General features: G+C 35.8%; 3 pseudogenes; 2 read left to right on the top strand and 1 right to left on the bottom strand.

Moving 5' to 3' along the window:
• Nucleotides 1-301: 301 nt before the first annotated feature.
• On the top strand, nt 302-1,983 carry LOC145151930 (UDP-glycosyltransferase 73E1 pseudogene; annotated as a pseudogene).
• Nucleotides 1,984-2,339: 356 nt separating this feature from the next.
• On the top strand, nt 2,340-4,171 carry LOC145151914 (UDP-glycosyltransferase 73E1 pseudogene; annotated as a pseudogene).
• A 4,907-nt stretch (nt 4,172-9,078) lies between these two features.
• LOC145151898 (UDP-glycosyltransferase 73E1 pseudogene) lies at nt 9,079-10,788 on the bottom strand (annotated as a pseudogene).
• Between the last annotated feature and the right edge of the window lie 9,560 nt (nt 10,789-20,348).

Here is a 20,348-nt window from a genome sequence, read left to right as displayed (position 1 = left end):
TTAGATGGTACAATAAAATTGAAAATATTTTATTTTATATTTAATGCTAAGATATATTATCTAATGCTGATACATTGGTTAGCGTCTTTTTTAAACCAAAATTTCGAATCGCATCAATGTAGTTAGATGATGCCAAACATAAAATGCAATTTGTTGTGACCACACCTTCTAGAACGTTATCATCTAATATTTTAATGTTTTTGTTAATTTACGTAAGTCGACTTTCTTTCTTTTTTCTTTTTTTTTTAATATTACAAAGCGACAGATGGTACGCCCTTAATTACCAATGTTGTCATGGTATTCGTAGAAGTAGTGCACATGCTTCAGTAGTTTCAGAAAGAATCACCAAAGGCAACATCCGAAACAGCAATGGCTTCCCCTTCCACCGACCTTCACTTCGTCTTGCTTCCACTGATGGCTCAGGGTCATATGATACCCATGGTGGACATCGCCAGGATATTAGCCCAAACCGGCGTAACTGTTACTATAATCACAACTCCTGTTAACGCAAACCGTTTTAATTCAGTCATTGATCGGGCAATCGAAGGTCAACTCAACATCAAAATTCTAGAAGTCCAATTCCCATTCGTTGAATCCGGTTTGCCTGAAGGATGCGAGAGTTTTGACTTAATTCCATCAGCTGCGTATATAGTCAACATGTTCACAGCTATGAAGAAGCTAGAAGAACCAGTGGAGAAGATGCTTCAGGTTTTATATCCACCTCCAAGTTGCATCATCTCAGATGGTGGTTTTCCTTGGTCTACTAATCTTGCAAAGAGATTAAATATCCCAAGACTAGTTTTCTATGGACCTGGATGCTTTGCTTTCTTGTGCATTCACATAGTGAACAATACTAATATACTAAACGAAATCGACTCCAACTCAGAGTACTTTGAAATACCCGGGCTTCCTGATCGGATTGAAATTACCAAACCTCAGGCTTCAGGTTGGGGAAAGGGAAACACAAAAGAAACCAAGGAGTCGTTTGAACAAACACAAGAAGCCGAGAAAGATGCATATGGGATTGTGGTTAATAGCTTTGAGGAGTTGGAGCCAAAGTATGTTGAAGAGTTTGCAAAGGCAAAAGGTAAAAAAGTGTGGTGTATAGGCCCTGTCTCTCTATGCAACAAAAGTTTCCAAGATATAGCCGAAAGAGGAGACAAAGGAGTTAAAAACGAGCATGATTGCATGAAATGGTTGGATTTACAAGAGCCACAGTCTGTAGTGTACGTTTGCTTGGGAAGTCTATCGTATGCTACCAAAGAACAAGCCATTGAGCTTGCTTTGGGATTGGAGTTATCAGGCATACCCTTTATTTGGTTCATTAGGCAAACAAGTGAAGAGTTTGAGAAATGGCTTTCAGAAGAACGATATGAAGAAAGGATAAAAGATAGAGGCTTAATGGTTCGTGGTTGGGCACCTCAAATCTTGATATTGTCACACCAAGCTATTGGGGGTTTCATAACACATTGTGGTTGGAACTCGACTCTAGAAGGGATTTGTGCTGGGATTCCAATGGTTACATGGCCACATTTCGCAGAGCAATTTCTAAATGAAAGGTTTATCGTAGATGTTGTAAAAATTGGAGTCAAAATTGGTGCAGAGTTTCCACTTATGTATAGAGAGAAAGATAAGTTTGAAGTGGTAAAGCAGGAAGACATCAAGACTGCTGTGGAAGTTTTGATGAATGAGCAAGAGGAAGGAGAAGCAAGAAGAAGGAGAGCTAGAGAGCTTGGGGAAATGGCAAAGAAAGCAATGGAGGAAGAGGGTTCTTCTTACTTTAACATAAAGTTGATGATTCAAGCTATTTCCGAAGAAGTAGCCAAGAACAATAAACCAATTCAAGATATTGTGTAGCCATTTTAAGTATTACAACATGCATGATTTTTCAAGACAAAACATTGTGCAAGTATGCTTTATTTTGTGTGTTCGCAATATCTAATTATTTCATCATTTGAGTGATTAAATTGAAAATTACTTTGATGATTTGGATGCCTAGAGTTATAATGCTTTATTTATTTATTTATCATTCAACCGACTACCAAAAACAATGTATCACTATAAGTGATAAAGTTTTAATTTCAAGATTCCTCAAAAAGTTGCATTAATAGCATCCAATGGACCAAATCTAAGGTGGTATATAGATGCTGCCGAACACACAAAGATGCTGATAATGTCAATGTCACAGCCGCTTACGTAGGTTAATTCAGTCACATCAATAGAGGTAGATTCTGCCGAACATAAGATGTGATATTGTAAAATCCAATTTTTTTGGCTCTCATGCTACCATAGTTATCATCAAATTTCATTTATCATTTCAATGTTGGTTTTCGAAAACTACAAAACAAAAAGACACATTGTAACCACTTGTTCATGTTCGCATGCTATTTAATTTGTAGAGTTCACGAAGCTAAAGTAGTTTCACACATAGCCACTAACATCTATCAAATTCCAAAACTCCAATGGCGTCCCTTCACATAGTCTTATTTCCATTAATGGCTCAAGGTCATCTCATACCAATGGTTGACATAGCAAGGATCCTAGCCCAACATGGTGCTATGGTCACCATAATCACAACTCCAATCAATGCAAACCGTTTTAAATCAGTCACAAATCGTGCAATCAAAGCTAAACTCAACATCCAAGTTCTTGAACTCCAACTACCATTATCTGAAGCCGGTTTACCCGAAGGATGTGAGAATTTTGACTTGCTCCCAACAGCAGCACAAGCGGTCAACATGTTCACAGCAATGGTGTTGCTAGAACAACCCGCGGAAAAGATGCTCCGTGGGTTATACCCGCCTCCAAATTGCATCATCTCAGATGGTGGTTTTCCTTGGACTATGGATATTGCAAAAAGGTTAAATATTCCTAGGTTTGTATTCTATGGGCCCGGATGTTTCGCGTTTTTGTGTATACACATTGTGACAAATACTAATATACTAAATGAAATTGACTCCAACTCGGAGTACTTTGTAATGCCTGGGATTCCTGATAGGATTGAAGTTACTAAACCTCAGGCTTCAACGTGGGGAAAAGGAGATACTAAAGAAACTACTGATAACTTTGAAAGACTGATGGAAGCCGAGAAAAGTTCAAGTGGGATTGTGGTTAATACTTTTGAGGAATTGGAGCCGAAGTACGTTGCAGAGTTTGCAAAAGTGAAAGGTAAGAAAGTTTGGTGTATAGGTCCGGTTTCATTATGTAACAAAAGTTTACAAGATATATCCGAGAGAGGAAATAAATCCGCGATTCATGAACAAGATTGTTTGAAATGGTTGGATTTGCGGGACCCACAGTCTGTAGTGTACGTATGCTTGGGAAGTCTATCGTATGCTTCTACAGAACAATCGATTGAGCTAGGGTTAGCATTGGAGTTATCGAATAAACCTTTTATTTGGTTTGTTAGGAACGCAAGTGAAGAACTTGAGAAATGGATCTTAGAAGAAGGATTCAAAGAAAGGGTTAAAGATAGAGGATTGATGGTTCATGGCTGGGCTCCACAAATGTTGATTTTGTCACATCGAGCGATTGGGGGTTTTGTGACGCATTGTGGGTGGAATTCGACTCTTGAAGGGATCTCTGCTGGGATTCCAATGGTTACTTGGCCGCATTTTGGAGAACAGTTTTTGAATGAAAGATTTGTGATAGATGTGTTAAGAATTGGTGTGAGGATTGGTGTGGAGGTTCCTGTTATGTTCTATGAGCAAGATAAGGCGGAAAAATTGTTGCTGACGAGGGAAGAGATTAGGGCAGCTGTTGAAGGTTTAATGGATGGTGGAGAGGAAGGAGAAGCGAGAAGAAAGAGAGCGAGAAAGCTTGGGGAAATGGCGAAGATGGCAATGGAAGAAGGGGGTTCGTCTCATCTCAACATGACATTGATGATTCAAGCTATTACAGAAGAAGTAGCTAAGAAGACTATACCGATTCAAGATATTGTGTAGCTAGTGTGCAACTTGTATGCTTTGTTTTCTCCTTTTACCTCATGAAACCTTGGTGACTTTCACCAAACGATTTCTTTTACACACCCAGTTCAGAAAATGCATCAATAGCTACGTTCTTGAACTTCAAGAATAATGTAATCTTACTGAGTACTTTTATCGAACGCCTTGTGTGCAATCTTTCACACTCCACCTAAGCACAAGATTTCCGTGTGGGTGAACCCAGTTTTCAATGCAATTCACTAAAATAAAAACGAATTTGATTGTAGTAATTATCTAGATTCGAAATGGATAAATCTCTCCAAAACTTTCTTCAAAGCATCGCATCTTTGATAAACCCTTAAATAAAAAGCCAAGGAATATCCCCAAACAGCCACTATCGATCAATAAAAGCTCCTCTCCCCAACGTGATACCAATTTGTTGTGTTGTTTTTATGTGCAACAAAACAAGAAGAACCTGAATTTTGCCACCGTGCATAAGTGTTTTTTTTTAAGAGAAAATTTATGAGATAAACCAAATTTGAGGGGGTGTTTTAAGCATTTAACCAAAAAAATTTGAGTCTTGGAAAATAACCACGAGATCCGCAGATGGGGCTCTGTGGATTGCTTTAAACCTCTCAAGAACGATGAATAGTACCGAGGAATTGACGTTGCATCACTAAAAGACAAAAAAATATGGTGGTATCCGCAGAGAAATCAACAATTCCGTAGAGGTGTTGCATGGATCCGCAGAGACGGCTCTGCGGATCTGTCGGAGAGGAGCAACTATCATTTCCTTAGAGAATTTAAACTTCCGCAGAGGGTTAAATGGATCCGCAGAGCCACTTCTGCGGAACCATGATACCCACCATATTTTGTCTTTTAGTGATGTCACGTTAATTCATCGGTACTATTCATCGTAACTCAGAGGTTTAAAGCGATTCACAGAGCCCCCTCTGCGGATCTCATGGTCATTTTCCAAAACTCAAAATTTATTGGTTAAATGCTTAAAACACCCCCTCACTTTAGTTATTTCATGAATTTTCTCTTTTTAATCCAAAAATCAATGATAGTTTTGACTTTGACTACCTAACAAGAATATACCAAATATCCCTTGTACTAAGGCCCGACGAAGTAGCCCTCCCCAATAGCTCGCCAGGACCATCCCATCAAAGCTACAAGGCTCGTCATCAAGGTAGCTAGAGTAAAAAAGAAGAGAAAGAAAATGGAAGAAGTCTGTGATTGGCTTTTTTTTTCTTTTCCTTGAATAAAACCTATTAAAAGAATATATTATTATTCTCTGCTTTATACAACTTTGATATCAAAGGCCTTCTAGTCTATCAGTATTGTCTTAAGTGAGATTAGAAATAATTTAGTAGGATTAGATTAAATTTGTTGTTCTAAAAAAAACATACAACTTTGATGCTACCACTACAAGGAACAGGAACGATACCTATACCGACGACTTTTTCAACACCTATGCCGACGACATGTCGTCGGTAAAACATATGTCGACGACTTGTCGACCGTACAAAGTCGTCGGTAAAAGTCAAAATTGTCGTCGATATAGATGTCGTCGGTACAGATCCATCTATGCCGACGACTTGTAGTCTATAAAGGATCGTCGGGAAAGATTTTCGAGGTAAAAAAAAAGTTTTATTATAAATCTATACCGACGACTTGTCATCGGGAAAAGTTTCCAACAGTTTTTACAGGTAAAACCTATACTGACGACATGTCGTCGGTATAAGATTTTTTTTAAATAACAAAAAAACAAGTCTTCATCATCAAAATAACAAAAAGATTAACAAAAGCACAAAATAAGAAAACAGATCTTCATGTTCAAATCTACAATTATAAACATGAAATCAAACATATATAAAATTTAAAAAAAAATTAGAAAACAGGAAAAAAAAAAAACACTAACCTGTTTTGTTCTTCTTGATGTGATGGTCGGATTCCGGTGGTCGGATTTGATGGTGGTCCTCCGGTGGTGGCTGGTGGGCACCGGAAAAGCACAAAATAAGAAAACAAAAGAAAAACCCCTCAAAATCAAAAAAACAAAAGAAAAACCCCCAAATTTTGAGTTAAAAACTTGATCAATCATAAACAATCAAGAAAACAATGACCAAATATGTACCTATATCTCGTTGCCGGTGAAGATGGTGCAAAATCGCTGGTCCAGTCCGAGAGAGAAAGATTGTATCGTTCGCTGCAACTGAACGATGAACGATGCACTAATAAGGGTAAAATCCTATGCCGACGACATGTCGTCGGTATAGGGTTCAAATAACGACGTCGTTTCTATCTTTTGTCTTTATTAAAAGAAATTAAAATTTTCACGCGGATCACCACGTTGGATTCTTACCCTATACCGACGACTTGTCGTTGACATAGAGTTTCAGAAAACTATGTCGTTCCGGTTTTCTACAATATCGAATAAAAATAAATAAATATTCAATTTGTCATACCCTATACCGATGACATGTCGTCGGCATAGAGTTTCAGATTACCGCGAAAATTTTTGTCTTTCCCGCCCACACTGTCCCGACGATACCTTTTAAGGTCAAACAGATCTGGTCAAAGTAGTAAACGTTTTGGAGACTACTTGTCGTCAGCAGAGACCACCTTTTAGCGACGAATTTTGTCGTCAGGATACGTGTCGTCGTGATAGTCTATTATTCTTGTAGTGTACCATTTCATTTGGCGCATGTGGCTTCAAAAAATCTGGTGGATGTCATAATACATATTATCATAATTTTAAATTGTAGTGTCATTCTTCCTTCACCTTTGGGTATCATACCACACCTTACTATAGTACACATTTTTATGCACAAAGTACTATTTTTGCAAAGTATGTTTATTTTTCCCGTGCGGTACCCATATCGCGGTGTGCGATATACAACATTTCGAAAGACATAAGTTTGTTACCACTCTCACTACAAGAAAAAAGGGTATTGAGTCGCCACTACTGTCTCGTCGCTATTGCTCAAAAAGTCGCCGGTAATGCTACGTGTCACCGCTAATGATAATGTCGCCGCTAATGCTACTTGTCGCCGCTAATGCCCAATGTCGCCGCTAATGCCCAATGTCGCCGCTAATAGTGTCGCCGCTATTGCTTTTTTTTTTTTAAAGCAGCCATTCTCGGCTATCCAAAAACCGATACGTAATAACGTTAAATGCAGAAAAACCGATTACATAGCATCCAAGTTTTATAATACCATACATACACCAAAATAAATAACAAAATTCTTATAAATTTATGTCATACTACAATCTCTAATAAAAGATAAAACTAATACGACTTGTCATCATCCCCGCCACCATTGTTCCATCCTATAAGTTCCACAGCTGACTCCGGATCGTTGGACATTGATCGAAGATTCTCCAACTACATATTAAATAACAACATATAAACTTGTAAGTTAACCTATTAACTTAAACCAAACTAAAAATTACCAAATGATAAGAAAACTAACAATTACCAATTTATCTATATATCAACAAACTATCAAATTAACAAACCAACTAACTAACATTAACCTTCTAAGTTAAACCAACAATCAAACTAACAAACCAACAAACTAATAATTACCAATTTATCTACAAATACACATTACGTAGGAACTATTATAGTAATTTACTTTAAATAACATTTCAATAATAGCGTCCTACTTGTTTTTTGTTTCTTTTTTCCATTATGACATTGTAGTTTACACATTGTATACATATACACTCCAAATTGAATACAAATACACACATACATACATTATACACATATACACATACTTTTTATACACATAAAACAGCCATCAACACACTCCAAATTGCACATACATACATCATACACATATATACATACTTTTTATACACATTAAACAACCATAGACACAATCCAAATTGCATACAAATACATATATACATACATTATACACATATACACGCACATATATGAAATACACACAATTTTCACACACATATATATGAAATACACACACATATAACATATTTCACACATATATGAAATACACACATATATACAAAATACACACACAAATGCACACATACAAAACAAATTACAAAAAATGCACCTGTGGTTCCCAAAAACTTTTCCCTCTTTCAACTGGTGGTGGTAGTCTTCAGTGCTGCAACAGCGGTGGTGGTAGTTGATGCCGGTGACAGCAACAACCGACGGTAGTGGTGGTGACCGGAGAGGAAAATAGATTTTTGAAAACAAAAATGCAATTAATCACAAATTCTTATGGAAATCAACATTAAAATAGAAAGAAAAGAAGAGATGAAGAAGGACACACGAACCAGGGAAAAGGAAATTGACAGCAGCAACAGTATCGGTGGTCGGAGAGGGGTAGTTTTCAGTCGTCGGCGGTATCTCTTCTACTATATGTTGTTAAATGAGGGAGAATCGTTGGAGGAAGGGAGAATTGTCGGAGCAAATGATCGGAAAATGGAACAAAATGAGAGGAGATCGAAGCAGAAAGAGGAAGCAAGTGGGTATAATCTGCGTCGACCTTTAGCGGCGACAACAGAAGCAATATCGGCGACATCCAATCTTTAGCGGCGACATACGTAGAGGGAAAAGAAGGCGCGTTTTTTTTCGACCTTTAGCGACGACAATTTTAGGTCTTTAGCGGCGACATATTGTCGCCGGTATATATTGGTTTTGTGCGTTCCACGAGTTTCTCAGCCATTGGATTACAAAAATGATCGAACGTTTGGCGTTCACCAGAACGTGAAAATGCGAATTCGGATAGGTAGACATTACCGTCGACACCAATAGCGGCGACAAGACCTTTAGCGGCGACTTTTCGATTTGTCGCCGCTAAAGGTATTGTCGTCGGTAATGGCTGTATTTCTTGTAGTGTCTCCCGGCCTAAATGGTGAACTAAAGGGTGTTTGGAATTGCTTATTTAATGAAATATAAATTTTTTGATAAAAGTATTTATTAGTTTATTTAATCAAATAAATATTTTTCAATAAAAGTGTTTAGCTTATGTTGTGAAAAAAAAATTAAAAATGTTTGGATTATTTTACATACAAAATGATTAAAAAGAAAACATGCTTACATAATATCTTTTCATAGTTCATGAAAAAGACTAGTTTGGGGTTGGTTTGGAGGGTAATGTTCAACAATATGCGATTCAAGGGAAAAAATAAAACCTTTTCAACTTTTTATAACGTGTCAAAGTAGTATGAAAAAGAAATAATAATAATAATGTGACAACTTAAAGATGTCCTTACAATGCATTCCCAATATCTTGAATTGGCATGGTGTTATTGGCTAATTCTTTGATAATATCTTGAATCATCAACGTCATGTTGATGTGAGACGAACCCCCTTCCTCCATCGCTCTCTTCGCCATTTCCCCAAGCTCTCTAGCTCTCTTTCGTCTTCCTTCTCCTTCCTCTTCTTTGTCCATTAGACTTTCCACTGATGTCTTGATGTCTTCTTTATTAATTAAAACTCCAAACTTGTCTTGCTCTCCAGCTATAACCGGAAACTCCATGCCAATTTTCACACCAATCTTCAAGACATCTACCATAAATCTTTCATTGAGAAACTGGTCAGCAAAATGTGGCCATGTAACCATAGGGACCCCAGCCGTAACACCTTCAAGAGTTGAGTTCCATCCACAATGTGTTAAGAAACCTCCAACTGCTCCATGTGATAGAATCAAGACTTGTGGTGCCCATCCAAGAAAGATAAGGCCTCTATCTTTCACCCTTTCTTCATATCCTTCTTCTAAGAACCATCTCTCGAGTTCTTCTGTTGCATGTCTCACACACCAAATAAAGGGTATGTTCGATGACTCCAATCCTAAAGCAAGCTCAATGTTTTGTTCAGTACAAGTACGTGATAGACTTCCCAAACAAACAAAGATTACAGAACTTTTCTCCCTCGAATCTAACCATTTCAAGCACTCATGTTCGTTGATTCCAGCCTTACTTCCTCTCTCAGCTATATCTTGGAAACTTCTGTTGCATAGTGAAACCGGGCCAATACACCAGACCTTCTTATCTTTCACCTTCGCAAGTTCTTCAACATAGTGACGCTCTAACTCCTGGAAACTATTAACAACAATCCCGTTTGCAGCTTCTTCTGCTACACGCACTCGTTCTAACATTTTTGCCATTTGTTCGTTGTCTTTCCTTCCCCAACTCAACCCTTGAGCCTTAGTAAGCTCAATCCGGTCAGATATACCAGGAAGCACAAAGTACTCTGAATCGGACACCGTTTCATGTAGTATATTAGTATTCATCAGAATATGTATGCACACGAAGGTGAAGCATCCAGGTCCATGGAAAATAAGCCTGGGAATACCCAACCTCCGAGCTATATCATTAGTCCAAGGAAAAAGATTATCGGAAATGATGCAACTTGGAGCCGGAGTTAGTCGCCGGAGCATGTTATCTACCGGTTCCTCTAACAAATCAGCCGCCTGAAACAATTTGACATAGAGGGCAGCAGATGGAATCATGTCAAAGCTCTCACATCCCTCCGGCAATCCAACTTCAGCTAATGGGAGTGGGAATTCATGAACTTGAATCTTGAGTTTATCTTCTATTGCCCGAGCAATGACCGGTTTGAAACGGTTGGCGTTAATGGGAGTAGTGATTATGGTAACTGTAGCGCCACGTTGGGCTAGTAATCGGGCAATATCCACCATGGGTATCATATGGCCTTGAGCCATTAAAGGAAACAAGACAAAATGAAGGTCTGTGTGTAGGGAAGCCATTGGTGTTTCGCAGTTTCGGAATATAGTTTTGCTGGTTCCCTGTGAATTAACTACTGAGAGGAAGATTGATTTTTATGGGCGATGTTTTCCAAGATCCACCGTCTGCTATGCATGTGGATGGTATCTTCTTCCATATCGCTCCAAAAACCGAAACTGCTATCCATCTGATCCTCCAAAAGACTAAATATTAAGTAAATATATTTTTTACCAGATAATCTTTTACTCGTCATATAGGTAATCATGTTAATATTATTTTTGACAATAGTTATACAGAACATACAATTAGTTATTTGACAGTAGTTGTATTATACTTTGCATTGTATACTCTATACAACTTGTATAGAGTATACAATTAACTAGTAGGTGATCCGGACCTCGTCCAAAACGTATTTTTTTATTAAAAAATATATATATAAAAACATGACCAAAAGTGTCAAGTTCAATAAAATCTAGGGACTATTTATGTAAATTAAGCCAATTTAGGATACGGGTCAAATGGTCATGTCATGAGACCTTATGCTTCACGTCGTGAGGTTCGAGGATACGGGTCAAATGGTCAATAGGATTTCTCATGTCGTGTCCACTGTGGCTCACGATGTAAGCCTCCTCTAAAATGCAAAAATTCAAGAATTTAAGTACCTCAATGATTCGGATGCTACACATTTGTTGCTTGGTAATTTGAAGATCCATTATTTAATCAAGAAATTAGACAACTAATTACTAAATGAACATGTAAACTCATGATAAAGACATATAAGTAGCAAGAAAAAGTTAAGATGTAAAACACTTTCAGATCTAAGAACAAGTTTACGGAGTTCTTCAATATGCAAACAAACATTCAAGCTAATATACCAAAGTTAACCAAGATTAGTTTAGCCTAGCATGGCTAAACACAAGAAAACAAAATAAAAGTTAAGAGTACCAAACATATAGCAAGAATCAAGAGCAAAATGATGATTTTCTTGAAGTGTTCTTGACTCTTCAAAATGCAGAGAAAAAGCTCCAAATTTTGGATGTGAAGAAGCGTGGAAAAGTTGCATTTCTTTATAAATTGTTTTCCTATGATTGATAGGTGACTTTTGATGGTTCGATATGAAACTTGGAAATGGATGTCAATGATTCTATTATGCTTTTTATTCAAAAAAAAAATGGTTGTAGTTTGTAAACTTGAAGACATTCAATGATTGGAGTTCTTTTAACGTAGTTTTGTAAGATTCTATAAATGGAGTTTGTAACGGGGAAATCCTTGATTCTGCATTGAAGATGGGGATGTGGACCGTTTTTTTTTCCCAAGGGGGATGAGGCATGGATTCAAGGATTAGGTCTCACTATTCCTGATACCATTGCTAAACTAGTTGTTGATGACAATAATGTAAATTACCTTCATTGTATTATTGTATTATGTCGGTAACTTCAAATGGATTTCTGACTGATATAGGCCTAGGTTATTCTATTCAAAATAATTATTGTGTTATTGTATGCATAAATGTGGGCCAATCAATTTTACTTATTTTAAGAAAGTGATTAATATATATTATTGAATTAAATATAATTGAAAAATATCATCTAATTTAATTACAATGGTATTTTAGTCAATTAATATAGATTTAATAAAGGAAAATTGCATATTTTAAGGGATCATAGATTCTATTAATTTTAAAAATCCGATTTTACGAATTATAATTCTTTTAATTCGGACATTTTGACAGAATGTGTTTTTGAGTATATTCAAAAATAAAAATATTCTTGAACCATAAATAATAAAAATATTCTTGAACCTATTTATTGACCATGACTTTAAAAACTTCTCGTAGAATAACAAATTCTAGAACAATTAATTGAAGAATAAAAACAAAAAATACATTATTTCTTATAGAATACGGGTAACAATTGTTAAGAATTACATTTATTGTTAAAGAATAAAACTAAAAAAACTTTCAAAACCGGAAAGAAAACATCAAAATCTAACAACGACACTACTACATTCTAAAAGAATAATGGTGCTTAGAATCACTTTCAATTTTGCGGTCCGTTCTTCAAGCATCAAATTCTATGAAAACAAAACCAAATTGTAGTTTAGATTCCAACAGAATTGGAATTCATGATTTCATTCCAACAGAATTAGAATTCATGATTCCATTCCAACAGATTGGAATTCATGATTCCTTTTATCTTCTTCATGTCAATCTCAAGAATTGTACCACACGTTTATGTTTTCTTTCTCTTAGATCACAATGTACTCCATATCTATCAAAATTCACAACTATACAATAAGATCAAGAGAATTGATTTTTTTTTATCTATTTAACTAGTAAAACCCAATCAAAAGAAACATACCCAATTCTGTTTTCCTGCCAAAGAACAACACTAGAGATGGGTAAACTTGGTTATTGCTTCTATATATATGACACAGTCGATCTTTCACCTCGTAAAACTACAGTTCATATTCAAGTTTTATGAAACATATATGTAACAAAATAAACACATATTCATGAATTTTATGAAATAAATGCGTAAACAACAAAAAATAAAAAGTTCATATTCTTTAATAAGTGATTTAACAATTTGAGCCCTAAAACTGTATAGCACCCTAAGCAATTTAACAATTTCCAAGAAGAATTAGCAATTCAAATAATTGAACAAAGCAACACCAAACTGTGACATATTTTAAGAGACAATAACATATATGCAATACCCCATGGACAAAAATACCCTTCCAGCAATACATTGAATGCATAAAGCAGAAAGCAAGTCCCAAAAAATACATTGAATGAGATACAAAATAATAAAATGATAAAAACTCAAACCTGAATGCAGAAAGCAAGTCCCAAAAAATATTATGTCAACACATCGAAGCCGAAGATTATCTCCCTCTGTTCCCAATTCCCGATTGCAAAACTATCGTCCCCAAACTCTGAAGCCGGAAGAATTACCTGAGGTAGGTTAACTAGAGACTCATCGGAGCTGAGTTGCCGCCGGTCAAAGTCAATATCATCTCCACCTTCTTCACCGTAATCTTTCTTTAACAACTGTTCGCCCTTCGGTGGTGATTTGAAATTTAATTTCCTCTTCTTCCATGGTAAGATGTTGCGTTTCGGAATCTGAGTTATACTCTGTTCAGAACTCGAAGCGATCGGGTCATTTTCCGGTGAGCAACGCTCACTCTCATCGGATTTCTGGTTACTATAATAAAGATTGTCCTCGAAAAGAGATCCACCGGCGTAATTTGCATATGCCAACGTGCCATAGCTAAATGATTTCTGAACATTAGCATTCTCGAACGATTCACCGTCTCCGGAATCATCACCTGATTCAGAGTCAACAAGATTGGAATTGGAATTGGAATAGTCACCTTCGTCACTCCTGCTTTCGCTAATTTCATTATCATCCTCGCCGGAGGCTTTTTTGCCTCTTTTAATCGAGACGTACTCCTTGAAGATCTTAACTTTTCTTAATCCCGCGTTAAGTGTTGAATGCTCGTCTTTATCCCCCGATGAAGTTTCCGATGATTGATTTTGAGTTTGAGCAGCTCTAGGAAAAGCGTTGATACCCTCTAGGATGCTAGGGCTTTATCTGGTGGGAGATTGAGGAAGACACGCTTATTTATTTAGTCAATACCATGATTATAGGGATTATTTTTGAAATTTACTAAACAAATTACTAAATTACCCTTATTTATTTATTTAATTATTTAATTTTTTATTAAGTTTTGATTGGCCCACATTTATGCATACAATAACACAATAATTACTTTAAACACATGAACATATATATATCTCTCTCTCTCTCTCTCTCTCTATATATATATATATATATATATATATATATATATATATATATATATATATTAATTTCGATAATTTCCAATAGATACATTTATGTTGTTAATATGTCACAAATATGTCGCCAAGTTCTCTTGTTGGTATTATGTTGGCATTTTAAATAGATTTTTTTGGTTAGTAAAATCTCATGATAAAAATATCAAATTACATGTCTAACCTCATCAAGAGAAAATGGAACCTCCAAGGAAACATCCTTGTTCCTCCGAAATTCCTTTGAGTTTACCACTCCAAAATCATTGAATGTGTGTTACATCCTCTTGAATATATCTAAAATATAACCACGGAAAACCCTTTAGTGGTGTTTTGTATATCTATAACTACGGTTTGCACGTCCTCACGTTGCAACGGATACCATATGTTTGTTTAATAAACAAAATCTAGTGACAACAGTATGGTAGTTCGTTAGTCGTTCAATGATATCATGAGATCCTTGTGTCGGTAAGTTACTAATATGAATGTAAATACCATAAGTTAAGTGTTTCCTTATTAATATTAATTATTGACGAAACTAAGGGTACGTTTGGTTCTCTAGAATGGAATGGAATTCGGGAGAAAAAGAAATCCAATTCCACCACATTTCGGTATTTGGTGCAACTTTGTATGATGGAATAAGAATCCTAAATGAAAAAAAAATTCCATCAAATAAGGGAAAACATTTTCCTTCAATAAGATGATGGAATTAGTTCCATACTATGAAGGAAAGTGGCATTTTACCTTATTACTCTTATTTTAGTTCACAACATAAACTATATTACCATCATCCACCACCACCACCACCACCTATCATCACCACCGCCACCTACCACCGTCACCACCACCACCTAACGCAACCTCCATCACCACTTACCTTGTCATCACCACCTACCATCGCTATCACTACCGCCACCACCATCCACCTATCGCCACCACAACTGCTACAACCACCACCATCTATCGCCATAGCCACAGCTACCACCACCACCACCACCACCACCACCATCCTCTACCGCCAGTATTACCCACTATTACCGCCACTACAATCCACCACCACCAACTACACCTACGAAGGCCAATGCCACCGCCATCGATCACCGCAACTGACATGAATGTTCAATTAATAAAATGAAATTTTACTATTTTGTAGTTTATATAATATATCTTTACATATAAGATAGAAAACAAAGTAAAATTAAGCAAAACAGATAAAAAGAAAACTTTAGTCATTTTACATGGATATACAATTTCATTTTCTATCAACCAACAGAATCTATAATTAATTTCAATTTTGTTTCCTGCCAATCAAATAGAATATAGAATTGGATTCAAATCCCTAACATATTTTTTTCAATCATAATTCCAATTCATTTAGAAACATTCTTCAAACCAAACAGCTCCTAAAAGAAAACAAATTGAAAAAATATTTGTAAACATGAAAAAAGAAAAATTAAAAACATATTTATACAAATATGTAAAAAAATGTAGAAATGCATTCGTAAAACTAAGTTGTAAAATAAGATGTAACACAATTAAAAAGGTAATATTAAAAAAAATTAAGATCTTAAAAACATATTGTCACACCCCTGAACCGGAGAAATGGCGGAAACATCCGGGAGTTGGGTGTATTCATCTTGTAATATCATCATAGTGTATATAAATGAATCAAAGACAACATCATCATCGTACATGAAATATAACAACCATCATAGTTTTACATAAGTGTGTTTGTTCACAAATTACATCCCCTAAAAATATTAAATGTATGATGACAACAAATTACAACAAAAGTCCACATTTCCTTGACAACCAACCTGATTAACGAGTTCCTGAGAATACAAGTTATTTTGAAAAGCGTTAACATATAGAATGTTGGTGAGTTCATAAGTATGTTTGTATGAAAAGTTTTGTAGTAGTTTGTAATCACCAGAAAATCTGATATTTTCTGTAAAAATGGTTTGTAAGTTTTTGTTTCAAATCTTGTATTAGGGCATGTGTAATCTTGTCTGGTAATGTATAAAAAGAGTTTCCCAGAAAATCCTATATTTTCTGTATAAATGAAAAGGTGTGGTCTTGGCCCTAAGACCCGAGTAATGTAACAAATGTTTAATTTGTACCATGTATCAAGAGTATAGTATGTGTATTCCGTAAATTTATTTGTTTGTTATTCTCTATGTGAGTCGCTATAACCATGTTTGATATGACTGCTATGGATGTCCTGACGTTCTTCAGGCGTCGCGTTAGGTAAGACATTTGTCACCCTAGACTGGCCTGTCTAGCTGTAGCGAGCAGCTCAGGTGTGGGGTGTCATCCCCGTATAGATCTATACACAAATTCTCGCTCTCCCTCTAGGAGACTCTGGTTATAACTACAGGGCTTACGGTGTACGCTAGGTAGGTACAAATGAAGGTGTCTCACAAGAGCCTTAACTAATCTTACGTGAACAGTGTATCAAATTATTTAATATTTTAAAAAAAATCTTCGATAATGTAATTGATTACGAAACATTAGTGATAAAATACAATTTGTTTTTATCGAAATATCAAGTATCTATTTGTTGTAGGCCTGGTTAACGTAAAGTATGTTGTAAGGCCCAATTAGGGTAAAATGTTGTAAGAAACCCACTTGTAAACAAAAATGAACGTTTTAGTCCAATTAGTGTTAAAATGACATTTTAGGCCCATTTATAGTAAAAATGACATTATTGGCCCATTTTAAGTGAAACTTGTCATACTTGGTCCATCTTATCAAAAATGACCATTTTGGTCCAAAAATATCAGATATGACATAAAAGGTCCATTTTTTGAAAATAACCATTTTAGTCTCTTTAAAAACGAAAATGACATAAAAGACCCATTTTGTTCAAAAAAATCATTTTAGCCCATTTTCACTTATTTGCCAAATAAGGTCCTTTCTTGTATTTTCTTTTAGTTTCAGAATAACTTTGTAAACATGTTTATCATATCCAGCTATTTTATGAAGCAACATAATGTAACTTATTTTGTAATCACTTCAAAACATGATGAAATCTTGAGTTCATGGAAGTTTATCAAGAGTTCATAGCATTTCACACATAATATCATGAAAATATACACATGCAAGCATAAATACTAAGATCAAACACAAAACTAAGCTTGTATTCCCCCCTTAAGGTAGAAAAACACGAAAATGAGGGGTATGAAGCTCACCCTGGGTGCTTTTGTGGGAAGGTTTGAAGTGTGGAGTAGAGTTTGTTGAGCCAAACACAAAGATTTTTCTTGAAGAACACTTGAAGTCTCTAACACCTTATAAAGTGTCACACACGAAATTTTTGTGTGTAAATGGAATGAAATGAATACAAATGAGTGTAAGAACACAAGGAGTTTGTAGAAGTACTTACCAAGAAGCAAGAATCACTTGGATGATGGGGTTATTTGAGAGTTTAGACCTTGTTCTTAAAGAAAATTGAAAACTGTCTAATGTTGGAGTATCAGAGAATGAGAGAAGGGAAGTAGAGTGCAAATGACTTGAATAAGTCCCAATTCGTGGGTTATAAGATACAGAAGTGGCATGGACGTTTGATGGATATTTGAGGGGATAGTGTGGAAACTTGGTGGATAATAAGAGGTAAGGCCAAATTTTGTTTCCAATGCACCTTTTACGTATTGTAAATCTATTAAACAGTTGTTATCCACTGAAAAGTCTTTGATTTTGACTGAACACATATTAATTTATTCAAGGTATGGCCGATTTTAGTTTCCTAGGACAACTTCTACTTACAGGAAATCTATTAAACAAATGATATTCATTCTGAAAAGTCCTTGAATTAACCGAACACATATTAAATATTCAAAGCATGACCGATTTTATCCCAATAGAAATCGGTTTCTTTAAAAGTTTGGAAATGAGGAAATCAGTCCTATATTCCCATTCTATGGAGAATTCGGTCTTGTAAGGCCCATTTAATGGGGAATTCGGTCTTATGAGGCCCAAAACAAGGTGTGTTCGGTTTTTAAAGTGGCCAAAACAAAGTGTGTTCGGTCATGGTGTTCCATGGCCGAACACTTAATTGTTCCATAAATAAGTTTCATACTTTGGTCATTTTTGGTCCCTCTTGACATTTAAATTTGTGTTGTTTCAATATCTCACATGTTTTGCTTATGGTGCATCCAAAATATGTTCATCTTTGACTTAACATAGTCTATTTCAATTATGTTATAGAGTGTTGGTGCATGCATACAATCATAAACCAAAATTGCTAGTTGTGACATCATCCTCCCGTTAGAGGGAATTTCGTCCCGAAATTCATTCGAGAGTAGTCACTAAGAACTAGAGAAGAGGTAAGGGTACTTTTGCATCATCTGGTCCCGAAATACACCTACTTCTGGTGTATGGCTACCTTCCTGTTCAGCCATTCTTCTGAAAATTTGGAGCAAAATAGTATTTAGAATATTAGGATTTATTATTACCTAATACTTTACTTAAATCTTTCCTATGGTTTGTATCCATATATTCCTAATGAATCCGTTCATATATTGAACTTCCAACGCTTTAAGTCTAAATACCAATCTGTGATATTTAGTTCACTTAAACTATTGCTCTGATACCATGATTGAAATACCCACACTTTCATATTTGACAATTGTTACTCCAAAACATGCTACATGCATATTCATAAAAAACAATATTTTACATTGATAAAGTGATTACAAACAACTGGATACAAACCGACTATTACAAAGTGTTATATACTACACAACTACCCAGGATACTATACTTTTATACATACATGATTACTAAATACAATAGTTTCAAACTATTCAAAATCTTCTATCAGTATATTACTATATTGGTTGCTTATTGCCTGCAATTGTTAAACATTGAGAGGGGTAAGCGGTGACGCTTAGTGAGTTCAATAATAGATACAATATAACGTTATGCCGTATATATATATATATATATATATATATATATATATATATATATATATATATATATATATATATATATATATATATATATATACTTTAATATGGCAGAAGCAAAGAGGAACAAGAAACAACAAAGGCATATGTGAATCATGTGACAAGCTTTCCATATCAATCAATGATTTGATTCAAACATATACAATCAATGAGACATAACAATTTCCATACTTGATATACATCAATAAAGCTTCATCCCAAATGGCACAGAAGACATAAACTTTCTAATTAACATTTTGGTAGAATTCAGGCTTTCAGCCCTATTTGACCTTCTGCCAATGCCATAGAATAGAAGTCATTCTCTTATGAGACATGCTCTACATGGCCAGAGGCTACATACCAATACCGCTGTGAATCTAAGTCCTTTCACTGATCACGTGGCCAAAGGTATAGCTTTGCTATCATAAATAGCGGAAATAATAACAACGGAAAAGCACATAGTACATATAACACATAACATACAATTGTTCCTATATATTGAACTCACCGTGAAATAACCGGGGATTAAATAATTTGGGCAGCACTTCGGCTCTAAATATGACTTTCTGTGACGAAACCGGGGAATTTAGTTGAAAACCGGCCTTACTCGGGCAGAGTTTCGACTTGAAAATATAATTTTCTCAGGAACTTCGGAGTGTCGGGACTTGCTTCGGGTGTCGGGAATGATACCGGACCTTCGGGGTGTTAAAAGTGGGTAAAAAGGGGTTTAGCGAGTGAGAGATATAAGAGAATGTAACATAAAACCAGAGACCCTCGATCTCTATTTATAGGGGACCGAAGCTGCTGACTACGCTGAGCGTAAGTCCTCTATTTGTTGGGCGTACTGCGAGGCGGCCATCTACGCGGGGCGTAGCCCTCGTACGCAGGGCGTACATGCAATGAGTTATCTGATCG

Source organism: Lactuca virosa, chromosome 1, assembly GCF_052849685.1.
Source record: "Lactuca virosa cultivar CGN04683 chromosome 1, Lactuca_virosa_CGN04683_v6, whole genome shotgun sequence".
NCBI classification, from domain to species: domain Eukaryota; kingdom Viridiplantae; phylum Streptophyta; class Magnoliopsida; order Asterales; family Asteraceae; genus Lactuca; species Lactuca virosa.
The sequence above is the reverse complement of the archived record's forward strand: the minus strand, read 5'-3'. Positions and strand labels throughout refer to the sequence as shown.